The 15,406-nt window shown below is 36.7% G+C and overlaps 1 non-coding gene across 1 annotated transcript; it reads right to left on the reverse strand.

Annotated features, from left to right (window-relative positions):
- Positions 1-742: 742 nt before the first annotated feature.
- On the reverse strand, positions 743-846 carry LOC111724328. Its single transcript, XR_002772643.1, has one exon. It is a non-coding gene; the product is annotated as a U6 spliceosomal RNA (small nuclear RNA).
- Positions 847-15,406: the final 14,560 nt, after the last annotated feature.

The raw sequence follows: 15,406 nt of genomic DNA on the forward strand, positions 1-15,406 counted from the left end.
CAAAAAGTTACAGGAGGAACATAACACCATGCAATCACTGAACATAGTCTAATGATGTTACTATTTCCACATTTTTTAGGTTTTTCACATAAATTTACATGTGTGTGTGTAGACATGAAATTCCTCATTTTATTATAAATAAAGTGTATGTTAACTAAAAAAAAAAATAAAGGCCTTTCCTCTTGATTACTTGTTATGATACTGTTAGCCAATGTCAAGTCAATTGGACTGGGTTTCTATAAAAATGAAGTCTAAGTTTGAATTAACTTTTCACCAAATGATTTTCACAAAGCGTGAAATTATCTCAGCACAGAGAGTCACCAACTGAAATTAAACCGTTGTCAAAGTCTTCTTAATGAGTCATTACTCATGGCAACTAGCCTTCTTTTCCCCCTTCACACAACTATGTGCGTTGAGAAAAAAATGACGCTTCTGCTAACCAGTTGTTAGTGGAATCTGGACTAGTGGAAAGACCTTCTCATAGTTGAAAACTTCCTCATGATATGCGTTAAGCATATCCTTGCAATGACAGCAGTGGTAGCCACATGCCCCTTGTCAGAAAAGTACCACGACAGAACCATTAAAAAGTGCTAGCAACTTGCATCTTATGTGTCTCTCTAAATGTCAATGATGCCATTAAAAGACCATAGTCTTCACAAAAAAGAGAGGGTCTCCATGTTTACTGTGTGCCTTCCTTGATGTTCTTTAATATACTTGGTGATCTAATGTAAAACTGTTTTTTTTAAATAGGGAACGTTTCAGGAATTTGCATGTTATCCTTGCGCAGGGGCCCTGCTAATCTCTGTATCATTCCAATTTTAGTATATGTGCTGCTGAAGTGACCACAGAACTGTTTATTTTTTTAACATTATGAAAAAATACATACACACATAGATGCAGAGGGTGCCAAAAATGTATACACATTTTAAGAAAGGAAAACACTGTAAAAAAATTATAACGCTCAAGTCACATTGGACTTTTGCCATTGTAAGAGCATCTCAAACATGACTTGCATTCATCTTTGTTACTGGTATATATTGAATATTCAATTTTAATACAGTTATTTTCTTTCTCAAAATGTGTATAACTTTTTTGTCACCTTCTCTGTGTATGTGAGTATAAACACACACACACATATATATGTATATATATATCATATATTATCATATATATATCTTATATATATATTCATAGAGAGAGAAGGGAGGGGCGGGAGAAATGGAGAGATTATTTCATAATGCATCAGAAGTCCTTATTATGTAAAAGAATGGTCTGTATATTTTCATTATTTTCTTCACTCATCAAACACCTAACATAAGCCAGCCCTGCAGATGCAAAAGTGAATTCTGACCTGGCCTCTGATATCAATGATTAACAATTAAGTGGGTTAAAAGGTAGAAGGAGAGTCAAACAGTGTGGATAGGTGGGACCACATGTGCCCAAGCATGAGGTGAAAAGAGTGCATCATTCATTTTATGTGTGCCCTGAATAAGGTCTAGGCTTGTAATAGGGGCCTACAAGGTCTTGTGTCTTCCTCCTGATGTGATATTATTCTGTTTCTTGATATAATAATAAATTACTTTCCATCTCATGACTTCTTCTTCTTTTTTTAAGACAGTGTCTCACTCTGTCACCAGTACTAAAGTGCAGTGACATCACCATAGCTCACTGTAACCTCACACCTCTGGGCTCAAGTGATCCACCTGCCTCAGCCTCCTCAGTAGCTGGGACCACAGGCACATGCCACCTTTCCCAGGTAATTTTTCTGTTTTCTGTAAAGACAGGGTCTTTCTCTTGCTCAGGCTGTCTAGAACTTCTGGCCTCAACTAATCCTTCCACCTGGGCCTCCCAGAGTGCTGGGATTACAGATGTGAGCCATTGCTCTTGGCCCCCATCTCATGATCTTTGCTGTTTTTTGACAAGAAAAGTTTTCACATCTGTGCTTAAAAGTCACTTTCCCCGTCACTGCCCTAACCCTACTTCATATTCTCTTACTGCTCCTCCTCTATTTATTTCATCATACCTACTATATGCCAATATTTTATTTGGTTATTAATTAATTTATTCTCATCCTTTAGACTTTAGTTGCTATTACTACTATGATCCCAGGTCCTAGAACAAAGCCTGGTTCGTGGTAGAAGCCTACTGAATACTTCTAAACTGAATACTCTAAAGATCAAGTGGACACAATCCAGAGATGGTGCTGGATAGTTCATCAAAAGTTCAATCATGCAGATCATGTTATTTGTTAATCGAGAAACTTTAAAGTTTATTTTAAGAGCTGTAGAAGGCTGTGGATGATTTTAATTATGGAGAGTTAAACTATTGAACCTCATGGACCACACTTTCCTCCCTTTTTTGTACTTTTTTATAATTGTATAGTACCTCTTGCTGAAATTATAGACTCTAGTTTCTCATCTCTGTATTCAAGCAGACAAAGGCAGATCCCTTGTTTACATAAGGAGCTGTGACTCAGCCTGTTTATGTTAAAATAGCAGATCCCGGCAAGCAGCAAGCGTGGTTCAAAGGAATAAGGCGCCAGCCCCATATGCTGGAGGTGGTGGGTTCAGACCCAGCCCCAGCCAAAAACTGCAAAACAAACAAACAAACCAAATAGCAGATCCCCAAACCAGCCTTATTTTAAGTGGGTAAAAGTTGATCAGACTTATGAAGATGGTTTCACTCAAAGCAGGCAGTGGACACTGGTAGGTTCTTTGGCTACCTCAGAGGAGTCTGTGGTTTCTATCATATTGTCTGAGTATAGTACAAAGTTCAAGGTTTATTGCTGATGGTTAATGGTGCATATATACATTCATAAAGCTTTAAACAAGATAAATCATTTAGACACAGGTTAAATACCAAATATCACAGAAAAGCCATTAGAGAAGACAAATCAATTCCCTTTTTCTGATTAACATTTAAAAAATCCACCGAACTATTTAGTTTTAATACTTTTATTTAAATAGGAAGCCATGAAGATTTCCTTTATTTCTCTTTAGTCTAAGTCCTTTCAGTGAGTTATTTTGTTCAGTAAACCACAAGGAATGTGATTTTCAAAAATAAAGCCTCCCCCCTTCCTTCATGGTCAGAAAGTCCAGTCATTTAAGGAGTGAAGCTGATTTTATTTCCTATTTTGTCTTACATGGACTGCATTCAGCCTCAGGGTAATTACAGTCATACAAACCTTAAAAACAATTTCAGCGTGATTTTTAAGGACAAATTCTACCACTTTCATTATAAAGACTGAACAGTATTCTTCCTCCTTCAAATTGCTCTAGGGAAGAAAAGATACGTTTCTATGGTGAGTTTTATGGCATAATTTGTAAAATGTTGGCATTTTGGACTGAGAAAATAATTATTTCTTGTCCTCAATTGTGTTAAAGTCATCTCTGTGAAACTCTGTTCTCAGGTAATTAGAATGGCAAGATAACTTACTTTTTAATCAAAAGACATGAAGTCATTAAATCCCTTTTTCCCCTAAATAAACATACAACTTCTGGTTTTAGAGAAGAACAATAATCAACTAAATTAAAAAATATGCCTATTGTATGCCTCTGGTCACGAAGCTTCAGACTCCAGTAGCGTGAGTCATGCAAAGGAAAGGGAAAGGTGGTTTTTGCCATCCAGGAGATTAATATCAGATTGGAAAACAGGAAAGACAAATTATTCTGAAATAAGGCTTGGATTTCTTGGTTCTTTGGTAGCAGAGCAGACATGCAACCGTATGTTTTAATACGACTCAGAGATAACTCAATGCTCCCTATAGGAATTTGTGGTATTGGTCACATAGAAACATTTTAAAGTGAAACGATTTCTTTTCCCTTTGTCTGATTCTGGTAAGTAGGAATGGGTCCTTTGGAAACTAGGGCTTCATTACTTTCTCAAAAAACATAGCAAGTGTGGTTGAAATATATCTTTGAATATCTGGGCATCATCAGACGTCTCTGGGCTCTGAAACTGTGGACTGTGTCATGCTTCTACCTGGTTCAGTGGCCAGAGAGGCTTGACAAACTTATAACATTCTCTTTTTCTCTGGTGGATTAACCTACTCTGGCATCATAAATAATGCCCTGAGAGGTTTGTGGGTAGAGACAATTTTCTTCTTGACCTAAAACTTTTTTATTCCTATGACTATGTAACAATAAGGGGAAAATACATAAAAAGATGCCTATTTGTGTGCATTAAGTTACTTCAGAGTCAGAGGTAATTATGTGGCACATTTGACTCTCACCTGTAATTGACAGGATTTTGAAGTTTGCAAAGTGCACCTTCAGTTAGAAAATTAAGTACCATTACCAAAAGCTAAAATGTACTTTGAATTGTTTTAAAGGACCATTACTATAATGTAATGATTTGAACCAAGCTTTCTTTTCTGGAACTTGGTTTTCTTTCTAAGACTGCTCACAAAAAAGGGAAAATTGTGTTTATACTAATTAAGGTCAAAAATTGGTTTAAGTCCGACTTCCGTAGCTATCCCCTGAAATAACCAAAGTTTAAAGCATCACCAATGATAATCAAAACACCTGCGAATAGATCAGTAATATTCACGGATGATGAGGAGTGGAAGGAAGTATCTTGAGCTGCTTTTTTAGGGGGGTATTTGTAGAGATAACCCATCATTTTATTACCAGACAAATGCAAAAATATTTTTTCTTGTATTACACAATATGTAGAATGCTAGAGACCTACTCCAAAGAAACATTTCCTATCCTAACTCAGTCCAGTTGTGTTAACACCGTGGTTGATCCAATCCATCTGGGGTTGAGTAGGATTTTATAAATAAGTAAATAAATAACTTTGGAAATTATCAAAGGTTCCGTTGGATACCTAAAGCTCTTACTGGGGCAGGGATATGAAGAGGGAAGAAACATAACATACACTTGTTGAATGTTTACTATGTGCCAAGTCATTTTGTAAGTACATGTCCCTGTAAACATGTTAATTATTAACATCTAATACAACAAACTGCTAGGGTAAGTCCAACACTCCCATTTCACAGACAAATGATTATTAGAAGTGCTTTTTTAATTTCTGAAAGTTGTACAGTTAGTGGCAGAGCCAGGAATCAAAGAAAGTTTATCTCCAAAACTTATACTCTTTATCTCTATGGTATACTACTTATAACACAATTAAGTAATCTCCAATTGTCAGTGAGAAATAATTATGTAAGATATTTAAACTGTGTTTTTTTCCTGCAATTTACTAAAAACACACATTCTGCATTTATTTCTTCTTAGCAATGCTGTTTGTTGAGATTTTTTAGTTGAGGAGGGCTTGCTTTTGTTAAAGGAAAAATTATTTTGACACTTGCTAAAATGGTAAGGAAGGCTTTCTTTAAGACTATTATGGTATGGGTATTGTGATAGTTGAGAGATATTGGGCTCAATTCTGTGCAAGCACAGTTGATTATTTATAGCCAAGAAGAAGGGTTAGGGGGTTAGAGAATGAGAAATTACTAAGAGAAGGCATTAGAGGTAAAGAGTTCTCGTTAACTTCACCTAACAAGATTCTTCCTGATAGCAGGCCAAGGACTTAGACATCAAAAATGGAGAATGAGGAACTTCATCAGATAGTATACATGAAGGGTGGGGGTATTCCCACTAAATTTCCTTACCGGTTTTCTTGTTAAGAATAGGCTAGGGAGGCCAAAGACAGGTTGGGGCCAGGGTCAAGGGTTAGCTAAAAAAAAGAGGTCAGTGGAGATTAACTCAAGTTTGGCCAAGGAGATAGTTCTTCTTGCACAATTGACATTCTTTTCTCCTCTACATAGCATGTATATTTTTCATTCAGTCCTTTTTTATTCATTAAGGGTCATCAGAATCACCTGCTGAGACTTGGTAATAAAGGATATTTTCTGGATGGGTGAGCCTTCCTTCATTTAGTCAGTGGAATTTCTGTGAAGACAAAAGAAAGACAAAGATGAAAGTTTGGAACAGACTGTGGACACCAGCATCTGGGTCTGGCAAGCAGACACAGAAATCACATTTCTCCATGTTGGGATAAAAGCTTCTTAGGGGTTTGGGGAAGGATAACAGTGGCGACCTGACAGATTTCCTGGTTTGAAGTTTGATTGCTCTTGGTGATGTCCTAGACATCAGTGACATAGTGACAGTTATTTCCAGAAGAGGATGGAAGATGCAGGTGGTTGTTGAACTTCTTGAGTGGCCCCCACAGCAGCAGGCGAAGTTTGCCCAAGCTGTTTGTGGTGGTGAGTTCTTTGAAGTTTATACCAAACTGTCCAACTTCCCCTTCAAAGGCTTCTTTAGATCTTGAGGGAAGGTCACCTGCAAGACAACCCGGGGTCCCAGTAAGGAGCTGGGCAGTCAGGCTTTAGTTCACAATGATGCAAAGTCAGAAGGGTGGGGAACAGCAGGAAATGCTAATTTGGAGGGTGGGGAGATATTGGAAGAAACTAAAAGAACTGAGAATTTGGTAAGGACTAACAAAATGCCCAAGACAGCAGGATCCAGTTTAATCCAAATTTACATGTAGATAAAGCGAAAAATAAAATAAAGCTTAATAGAAGGGGAAAATAGCTCAGAGACAATGAACTGGAAAAAAATGTAACAACTCTCAAAGGTGTGCCAGCGTTTTCTGTGGAAACATAACACTTCTCTCGATAGTTATTCCCCTTTTGGATGAAAGATAATGAATTAAGATCATTTTCATTTACAAAATTTATAAATCTAGTCTAAGTAGATTTAGGCTGATTATGTACATAAGTGAAACAAAAATGGTCATTCACCACACAAACCTTTTAAAGTTTGCTTTGCTGTACAGGACACAGTTCCTGGGTGAGGGGTGCAACTACGATGGAGATCTTACCTAAGAAACGCAAACATTGCACCCTGATATTCATCTGAATGTTATTGGCAGCCAAGATGGCTTCATGTTGGACTATGCGATATAAAATAAGACATATATATGGAAAGAAAGACTGTTCAGTTATGGACATATCAAACTTTAGGTATCTGGAATTTCCAAGTGAAAACAGTACAGTTGGTATTTGGTCCCACAGGTCCTTAAAAGAGAAAGACAGTAGAAGTAAACATTAAAACCTTTGTGGGTGATTTTGTCTTTTTTTGAGACAAAGTCTCATTTTGTCATCCTGGGTAGAGTGCGATGGCATAATAGCTCACAACAACCTCAAATTCGTGGGCTTGAGAGGTCCTCTGGCCTCAGCCTCCTGAGTAGCTGGGACTACAGGTGCCCACCACCACACCTGCCTAGTTTTTCTATTTTTAGTAGAGATGGGGGTCTTACTCTTGCTTAGGCTGGTCTCGAACTCCACAGCTCAAGCAATCCATAGGCCTTGACCTCCTGGAAAGCTAGGATTAAAGGTGTGAGTCTCCACGCCCACATTAGTAGCTTTGACAAAATTTGGATTGCCTTTCTGAACCTCAGTTCCTTCATCCGTAAAAAGTGGCTAATAATTTAAAATGTCTTATTGGAATGCTGAGAGGATTAAATAAGATAAATATGTATAAATTATTTAGCATAAGCTTTCACATATAGTAAGCATCTGATAACCTTTTACTGTCATCATTAACATTGTAGCAACACATTAGAGCAAATCCACCCAGGCTCCTCAGATCAGCCTGTCTGAAAACTGTTACTGGTCCGTTATGAGAGAAATTTCAAAATTGACCTTAGGCTTGAATTTTATATGCCTTTGACTTTTTATTTTTCTTTTCTAGTAATATATATTTATAGTATTTTACAAACATATTCACCTGTGACAGATGGGAGGGAGATAACAAAAGAACAATTGCTTGAGAATTGCTCATCTCCACTAGAAATAGAAACTGCCGATCCATTTGAATACTAACTCTTCTAACTGGCCAAGAAGGTGGTGGCCTGGGCTTAAAAACCACCAGGCACAGCTAAAACTCAGCTTTTCCTGGCCCATTACATTTTCTTTTCTCTCTTTATCATCTTTATCCTTATGTAGGATGTCTATACATATAAATAATGTCCCTTATTTATTCTCGTTTAAATTCTTTTTATGTTGTCAAAAAGTTTAAAGGGAGTTTACACCCATACAATCATAATGGTGACAAGGATAATCACAGACTACGAGGTGAAGTATTAGGGGTATTTTCCACTGTCCACACTATAGTGTATTTTGCAAACTTCAACTCATTTGGTGGAGGACATTGACGGTAAGGAAATGATAGCTTTCACATGGGTTAACAACATTGAGAAATGACTTAAACCCTACCTACACAATTATGGAAAATGAAATTCTAAGTGAATCCACTGTTATTTCTTCTCTGTAGCATAAAGAGCTAGTTTGCTTTTTTTCTTCTTTAATAAACTCATGGTTATGGCATTCTGTACACAGTGTCTTAATAACTTGTTCACGGGACTAAGTAATGAAACTGCATACTGATTAAATTTCAATTATAACCAAACAAGATTTTAAGAAATCCAAGAGGAGGATACTCTGGATCAAGACAATTAAGAGTTTTATTGAACTTCAGAAATTTCTAATATTCTGACATCTTCTTTTCTCCTGAGTGATTGATGTTACCTACAATTTAATAGGGAAAGGGAAACAGAGGAAATATGCTTTTTCAAAGTGCAATAAACTATAATTGTACTTGTGCTATATTATCTCCCTTTGAGAAAGGGTTTTGTTCTGTTTTGTTGTTTTTCTCTACTGTGAGCTTGTGTTTTTCTTTTTTTCTGTGTGGTACTTTAACATCTTTATAGTTGGGATTTTCTTAGCAGATCTTTTGTGACAAAAACTTGAAAACACTTTTGATCTCAGATTCATAATTATCCATTGAAGCGTCTTAGTGTCCTTTTGACAACATAGCGGTTTCTGCAGGAAACAGTCAAGATGGATATATTTAGTAGAGAGATTCAAAGTCCTTCGTGAATTTAGTGTAATTTTAGGTATTTAACAAAGCCTTTATGTTTGAATGTCCTTTTATGCCCTATGGGAACAAGGCTGGTCCTATTGATTTCACTGGCAGCTTTGTGTGAAGATCACATGAGATAATGGATATAAAATCATTTTGAATGTGTACTAAATGTACTCATAATAGAGTATTGCTATTTTCTCATCAAAGAGACTCTGGAGAGGTATTTTTCATTTCTTTAAGGAATACACACATCAATGCTAGGCAAGCATGTAGGTTTTGTTGACCTTTCGGCCTCTGAGCAATACATAAGTAAGGAGATGTCATTCAAAGCAGACGGATCTGTAGCCAGACACTGTGGCAAGCTTCTCTAATCCTAGTACTTTGGGGGATTAGGGTGGAAGCATTGCTTGAGGCCTGGAGTTCCAGACCATCTTGGGCAACATAGAGTAAGACCTCATTTCTAAAGAAAATTTAAAAATGAGGCAGGTACACTGGCACGTGCCTGTAGTCTCAGCCATGTAAGAGGCTGAGGCAGGAGGATCACTTGAGTGTGAGCTATGATCACAACACTGCACTCCATCCTGGGAGACCTTGTCTCTGGGAAAAAAAAATGGATTTTTCATTACACTTTTACAACTTTGAAGCTTTACCTTAATCCTTATCCCCAGGGATGTAATGTGTGCTTTTATAAAGAATCAACACTCCTCCTCCCCAATCTGGAGAAATAATGGGATATTCTTACTTATTATAAAGATTTGGCTAAAGAGCAAATCTAAAGGGCAAACAAATTCCCATTTAAGGATCTGTGTCTACTTAAAACTTACATTGTTTTCCAGGTGGGTGTCAATTCCTACCTTCTTAGAGGGTTAGTGGTTCACCTATGGTGTAATTGCAACAGAAGCTCAGAAATTCATATAGGCAGCTCTAGAGCCAAAAGAACCCGTCAGAGATTTTTCTGAATTGAGAAAAGGGGCCTGAAACTTTGCAGTTCTGTATAGGGCAGTCATTGGATGAGACCCACCTCTAGGAAGGAGTATAGCCTTGGGTGAGGCAGCTTTCTTTAGATAAGAATAATTACTGGAAAGGGACTCAGCTGGTAAGTTATTAGCGGCCAATACTCCCAGGAGTTAGCAATGAATATTCTTTTAAGCCAGAAGATATCTGAAGGACCCCCCCCACCATAGCGTTCACTGCAGGGAGGTACTGGGGATTTCCAAGTAAGTGTTATCATCTTACTTGTTTCATAGCATCATTCTGGCCTCTATATAAATATTTAGGGTACAAAAAATGGGAATGGGGGGCCCCTTTAGAGGCTGTTTTCATAATCAGGCAAGAGGTGGTGGTTTGGATGAGGAGAGCAGCAATGGAGGTGGGGAGAACCATAAGAATCTGGATATACTGTGATGTAAAAGTCCACACAATGTGGGGATAACTGTGGCAAGTGAACAAAAATGTTATGGCTGACTCCAAGGTTTATGAGGCAACTAGGCAGGATTATTATTATCTAAGAATGAAAAGACTGCAGACGTCGCCCATTTCAGAAGAGAGTTCAGGAAATGTCCCACCTGGGACATTTAGAATGGAACCTCTAAGTGGAGGTGTGAAGAACGCAGTTTTACGCGTTGAGTTTGAGAACTCAGGACTGATGGCATCTATTTGCACTGGAGAAACCGAGACCTATATTTTCTACTCCATGATTTAAAAACTTTTACGGACTCCCCATGAAGTGTTTCAAGTTTAAACATGGTAGGGTAGAAATTCCTAATGATTTAAATCACTTCGATATTTAAATATATTTGGTGAATGTTTTAAATGTAAAAAAAATGACAGAGACTGTTACTAACCCCATCTAATCCTAACCTATCTTCTATTTTACCATGTTAAATTTCGATTGCATTTTTGTTCCTATTCTTGCTTTCTTTCTACTGCTACAGTTGGTTACATCTTTGATGTGTTCTCAGTCTCCTTCTCTTTTTTCCAAAGATATAGCCACTGTTTTCAGTTTGTTGTTTATTGTCCTGATCAATATTTTTAACAATAATATATATGGTACTGTAAAATAAGAACTATCTGTACATGTATATTACATATGTATTATGTAGATTCTATATATGTGAATGTATATTATACTAATATAATTTTCTTTGTTATTACATTTTGCAGCAGCGATGTCACAATATATTTCTAGTCTACAACTTTCTTTGACATTGTTTCCTGAGATTTATCTAGGTCAGTAGGTAATGATGTAGATACAGATATTGTTAGAGTTCTAGGTCATTTACACTGTCACTCTCTGACAATCCATTGTGTGGCTTTACTAGAATTTATCCATTTTCCTGTGATGAATACTAGGATCCATATAATTTCACAGCATTGCAAACTATGAAAAATATTCCTTTATATGCTTCATATGCCTCATGGCCTACCTCTCTGAGGTTTTTGGGTGTGCATATGGAACAGAATTGCTTAATGGAACGAAGTTATACATCTGCTGTGTAAGATACCAAAATATTCTTTAATAACAGTTATACCAGTTGACACCCTCCCCACCCCATGAAGGGTATGTGACTTCTAGTTCCTCTGTATTTTTGTTAACACGTGACATTTTTAGCATAAAAAAGTCACATGGGCATGATATGCTATATTATCATTTATATTTTCCTTTCTCAGATTTCTAATGAAGTTGAGCATATATTCATTTTTTCATTGGCTATTTTTGTTCTATCTTCTGTGAATTGTCTATTCATAATCCTTGTCCACTTATTGTGTTAATTTCTTATTGATTTATAGGATGTAGAGGAAAAATAAAGAGATTTATGTACTCTTGTTCTGGTTTTTTTTTTTTTTTTTTTTTGAGACAGAATCTCACTCTCCTGCCTGGGCTAGCATGTCAGCCCATCAGCCCTAGCTCACAGCAACACCAAACTCCCGAGAACAAGCAATCCTCCTGCCTCAGCCTCCCAAGGGCTGTGTTGTGCCCAGGAGTTCCACAAAGACCACACTGCCAAACATATTACATTTAAAGAGGAGTGCTTTTATTGAAGAGCTGGCTGGCAACTGCTTCAGTGTCCTAACATGGGGTTTCTGAGAGCAGCCCTGAGTGCTTACGGGGTTGGGTTTTAGGCATGGTCTGCATCCTGGTTGGCATGTAGGCTGTCCAGATGTATACGGGAAGGGGAGCGAGCGAGCATTGTACAGAAACAGAATTTTGCAGTTATATTATTATATTTACTATAATACATCATACACCTTTGTTTCAGTACTTTCCCCACCTGGTACTTCTTAAAGATCAGTCAGGGGATAGTTGGTACTTCCCGGTCTGTTTCTCAGGACAGTTAGTCAAGCAAGAAGTTAGTGAGTACTTTCCCATCTATCTTGGGAGTGAACCAGACTTACTCCATTTTGTTGAGGGCTTGCGATGCAGGAATTTGCCAGGAGATGACTGGGATGTTTCTACTTTAGCCAAGACCTAACATCTGAGACTAAAGTTCATATACTCTGAACATAACACATTGCCAGTTTCGTGCATTGCTATTGTCACTTTTAATATCCCTTGCAGACTTTTATTTAGTTATCTATTTATTTATTATATAAATGTTTTACCTTTACATAATCACTTTTAAATGCACCAATTTTTGCCCTTAAATTTTGTGCTTTTACTGTCTTCCTAATTCTTTCTCAATTATATGGGTTCCTATATTTTCTTTCAGAAAAAATGTTTTAAAAGTTTGCAAATTGGATTTTTATAATTGGATGCCTAATATGTCTGCAAATTATTTTTTGTGTACCATATGAAATACCCATATAAATTATCTTTAGTATTATTTAATAAATAATTTCACCTCTGATTTATTATCAAGTTTTAAGATATGCATGAGTCTTTTTTCTCTGCTTATCACTCTGATTATTGGTCACCTTGTCTATCTCTGTGCCAATGTTATACTATTTTAGTTATAATAATGTTATAAATTTTAATATGTAGAATATATAGTAGATCACTTTCCTCCTCTACCTTTATTCTTTAACATTTTCTTTACTAGTCTTCATCTTGTAGTAATAGATAGATAGATGCTCATAAAATTCCACTTTGTTTCATTATAATGTTGAAGAGGAAAAAATATCATCTATTCCTCTACAGGGCTGCTGTCTGCATGGATCAGCTGCAGGAACTCCAGTGCTTTCTACATCCTAAGGACGTCAACTTCATTGGCATGTCTGAACGGTCTTCATCTGAGTGAGTACGGGTGTGTGTGTGTGGTGAGTAGGCCCTGCGATGGGATGGTCATTCTGTCCAGGGCTGGTTCCTGCCTTGAGCCCTGAGCTGGGAGGATAAGGTCCAGCCACTCATGACCCTGAACTGGAGTAAGCAGACTTCAAATTGAATGAATGGGTAAAAACATATTATTGTAAAAATTTAAAATTACAAAGACAATTGTACAAATGAATGGCAGTAAATAATGCAGTACAGAAGTACTCAGTGAGCCCCACATATTGTTTATTTTTTAACTGCCTGGTGGTAAGAGATGCCCCTTACAAATGTTGCTTTGAAAAATTTATTTCTTGACTTAACCCATCAGCACTATAACTGCTGTCTACACTGATTCGCTAGAAATTGAGTAAATAATTATTTTTTATTCATCTTTCTTAAGTACACATATAATTCACATTTATTTCCATGTTCAGTATTAGAAGTGTTTTGAATTTTTATTTAGAATTTCAGTGATGTTTTTGTGACCAGAAATAGACCATAGAAACTTAATTCTTGTTTATATCAATTAGCCTGTTGCAAAATTGGTTTTATTTCTTGACATTTCACTCAAAGTCACAGTTTCCAAGAACCTTGATGATGTGAACTGAGGACTTACTGTACATCATCTTTGCATGTATTCATGGGTTTTTATGTCCACTGATAATATGTCATAATTTTCTCCATAAAGGCTTATGCATATTTTGTTAGGTTTATTCTGAGTACCTTCATTTTATTATTTTTAATGTTATTATAAATGCATTTTTTAAAAGTAGACTCCATAATCACAGCAGTAGGCAAAAGTCATTAATAGCCACACTTCTTACATGATAATTAGATGTTTCCAAGTCTGTTCCTCTAGCAGATCATAAACCCTATGGGTGGCATAGAAGGTGTAGGTTTCAATAAATGTCAGACGGTGGGATGAATGACTGAATGACTCTATTTCAATTACTATTCCTGCATAAACATCAAGATCTCCTTTGTGGTCTCTTTCTCCCTGCTGTTACCTAATCTATCAAAGGGGGTTGGTGAGAAATTAAAGCTCTCAGGGTCTGTGACAGGCTGTAGATTCTCCAGCCTCTGCACTGTGGACTTGACCATCTGAACTAGAGGATAGTATTTGGGTCTCTTTCCCAACTTAGGATTCACTGTTTGGATCCATATCAGGTCTCCAGTTCTTCTGCTGACTTAGAGATGAACATGTTTAGAGGTGGCCACGCTGCCAATAAAGGACAAGCTATGAAACAGAAACGGTCTAAATCTTTAGATGTTTCTCCAAATCCTTTCTACAAATGGCCTGTTTCCTGATTTATTTTGCACTGGCTCTGTTGCAAAGTAACCTCTGGGGAGGTCTGTCTACTTGTCAGGAAATTCTCCTTCCAGAACAAAGATAATATTAACAAATGAAAAAAAAAGAGTGAAGGGGAATTTGAATTTGCAATTTAAATAAAATTGCAAGAATAGGCATTGATTTATTCTGAATGTCCTTTCAAGGTTGGACAAAAACCTTCTCAAGTTCTAGGATTTTGATTTTTATGAGGTGTTTGTATTATGAATAAAATATTCCTCAGCGTACTAGTAACAATACGCCAAGTTTGTAAGGCGACTACTCACCAAGATCTTACTGTGCTTTTAAAAGAAAAGCCTTTTGTTTTTCGGCTCAACATTCCCTGTCTCGGGAAGGTCAAGTTGCCACCTACATTTCTGTTCTCTATATCACTTGGACTGAGTGTTTCTTCGTAATTTTGTTCCAGATGAATTTAATCGGTACATGTCTCATTTTATTCTTCCATTTCATTGCAAGAGATAATTAAAAGTGCTCTGAGGCACATAAGTAAAGTCAGTCATATACAAAAATTCTCCCCTCCAACACGAATATTTTCTTTTTAACTAAGAGGAAAGAAAAAAAATATTAATGTAGTGATGGTGTGTGAGCCCGATGCTAAGAATGTCTCTATTTTCTTTAAATAGCCCAGGGAGAAAAATCAAAGTCCTGTGGGAAATAATAAAATTATTTTTAACAACAGTGATAACAATCTTATTACCAACAGAACCATAATGAGAACAATAAGAAGGATATTGTGTACGCCTATTCCAGGAGGCATCTATCTACATTATCTCACTTAATACCCATAAATATCTTTTAGACAGATATTTTTATCATCATTTTACAGATGAGAAATTAAGACATGAAAAAGCCAAATTGCCTTGCTAAGATCCCATAGCTGAAAATAGGTGATTTTGGAATATTGAACTCATGCCTTTCTGACTTTCAAGACCATATTTT

Source organism: Otolemur garnettii, unplaced genomic scaffold (genome assembly GCF_000181295.1).
Source record: "Otolemur garnettii isolate 467f Iridium unplaced genomic scaffold, OtoGar3 scaffold00021, whole genome shotgun sequence".
NCBI lineage: Eukaryota > Metazoa > Chordata > Mammalia > Primates > Galagidae > Otolemur > Otolemur garnettii.